Raw genomic sequence first — 2566 nt, forward strand, 5'->3', positions numbered from 1 at the left:
CCATGTCGCGTGCCCATGTCCTAGCCTGTCCATTTTTAATAATAATAATAAACGCTTGTGTAAAAGTCAGTAAAAGTCAGCCAGGGATCAGCACCTGTTTAAAGGAGATTTAGCCCCCTGTCCCCTCTCCTGCTCCCCCCCCCCACCCCCCCACACACCCAGCCCCCCCCTCCCCACCCAGCCTGCCTGCTCACTGACATCTTCCCTCCATGCTCTGCTGTTATCTCAGCATGGACACTGGGCCTGGGCTTGGACTAGAACACACTCACACACACAATGGCCACTAGATTCAGGCGTTTTGCTCCAGAGCATTAAAATGGGTTATTGCTGTTGCAGGGCCTTCTAATCAGTTAAGTGTCCCTGCTTAATATATGCTATGTGTGAGGGTGTTTTACAATGCTTATACTACCGTGTGTGTGTGTGTGTTTGTGTGTGTGTGTGTGTGTGTGTGTGTGTGTGTGTGTGTGTGTGTGTACGTGTGTATACCAGCAGTTGTGTGCATGCCTCTGTTTCTATTCTGTACACACGTTTGTATAGAATATGTTTGTGTGTGTATGTGTAATCGTGTCTGAGCGTATGGGATTTTTTTGTCTTTTTTAGCCTATTACTAAAAGTCTTCATCCGGATGTGTGCATGCATAGAGTATAGTATAGATGTAGAGTATAGATGCACATGCGAGTGTGTGTGATCTTTGTGTGTGTGTGTGTGATAATTTGTGTGTGTGTGTGTGTGTGTGATAATTTATGTGTTTGTGTGTGTGTGTGTGTGTGTGTGTGTGTGTGTGTGCGTTTCTGTGTGTGTGTGTGTGTGTGTGTGTGTGTGTGTGTGTGATCATTAATGTGTTTGTGTGTGTGTGTGTGTGTGTGTGTGTGTGTGTGTGTGTGTGTGTGTGTGTGTGTGTGATCATGTGTGTGTGTGTGTGTGTGATCATGTGTGTGTGTGAGATCTTTGTGTGTGTGTGTGTGTGTGTGTGTGTGTGATCATGTGTGTGTGTGTGTGTGTGTGTGTGTGTGTGTGTGTGTGTGTGTGCGTGTGTCATCATGTGTGTGTGTGTGTGATCATGTGTGTGTGTGTGTGTGTGTGTAGGCCCACCTCCCTGCAGAGTGTACTCTGTGACTGAGCTGCTGTAGACTCCGAGGCCGGCCCCTGTGTAGGCGGCCACCTGGATCTGGTACTGGGTCCAGATGATCAGGTCACTCAGCAGGCAGTAGTTGGTCTCCGGGCTGCTGATGTTCTTCTCCTGGAAGTCTCCGGGCAGCCCCGCCAGACGATACCTGAACACACACACACACACACACACACACACACACACACACACACACACACACATACACAAACAGACGCACAAACACACACGTACAAATGCACACACACACACACACACACACACACACACACACACACACACAAACAGACGCACAAACACACACACATGCAAATGCACACAGACACACACACACACACACACACACACACACACACATACACAAACAGACGCACAAACACACACACACACACACACATACAAATGCACACAGACACACACACACACACACACACACACACACACACACACACACATACACAAACAGACGCACAAACACACACACATACAAATGCACACAGACACACACAGACACACAAACAAACACACACACACACACACACACACACAAACCCACTAATGAATCCCGAGTCCGTAGTGCTTCCGTTTGTGGTGAGTCACCGTGATCGTTCATCATCAAAACATTAAAACAGCTTGTAAAGAGGAGCCGGCTGAACGCTATAGTCACCCGGCGCCGCGGCAAATGACATAAACATCCCTACAGAGGCGGAGTTGTGACGGGCCTGGAAGCTGTAATATCATTTAGGCTTTGTAGATGATCTGATCGCAGGGCAGAATGCAATAATAATAATAATCCACTTGTCAGCATTTTTCACCCCCCTGCCCACTCACTGGCAGGAGGTGTTTCTTCTACTGGCCTGGCAGCTGAGTCAGCACCCGGTAGGGCACGCACACACACACACACACACACACACACACACACACACACATACGCACACGCGGTCACACAAACAAACACACCCCCACACACACACACACACACACACACACACACACAAACACACACTCTCATACGCACACAGTGAGTCGGCTGTGTCACTGCCGCATGGCTAAAGAAAATCTCTGGTCTCTCCCCCCCCCCCTCCCCCCTCCCCCATGCAAGGGGCGGAAGAGGAAGAGGAAGAGGTGACGGCCACAAGTGGACTGGCTCTTCATTAAACCTGGCACCTGAAAAGAGGACTGATGGTGCTCGGGACGTGTGTGTGTGTGTGTGTGTATATATGTGTATGTGTGTATGTGTGTAGTGTATCCCTGTATGGTTGTCTGTATTTGTGTGTGTGTGTGTGTGTGTGTGCATCTTCAACTCATCATTCATCCTTCTAGCTCTTTTTGTCCTCTGTCAAAAAGGGGGAAAAGGATGAATCGTGAGTGGTGAAGGATAGCCTAGAGAGAGAGAGAGAGAGAGAGAGGAGAGAGAGAGAGAGAGAGAGAGAGAGAGAG

General features: G+C 48.8%; 1 pseudogene across 1 annotated transcript in view; it reads right to left on the reverse strand.

Moving 5' to 3' along the window:
• The window catches only part of LOC311341063 (protein sidekick-1-like), a 209210-nt pseudogene that overhangs the window by 52607 nt on the left and 154037 nt on the right, over window positions 1–2566 (reverse strand). The window contains exon 10 of the transcript XR_014684114.1: window positions 1093–1274. The product of XR_014684114.1 is annotated as a protein sidekick-1-like (transcript). The remainder of the gene's footprint in view (window positions 1–1092; window positions 1275–2566) is intronic.

The sequence above is a fragment of the Micromesistius poutassou genome (assembly GCF_964030765.1).
Source record: "Micromesistius poutassou genome assembly, chromosome: 3".
Classification (NCBI taxonomy): Eukaryota; Metazoa; Chordata; class Actinopteri; order Gadiformes; family Gadidae; genus Micromesistius; species Micromesistius poutassou.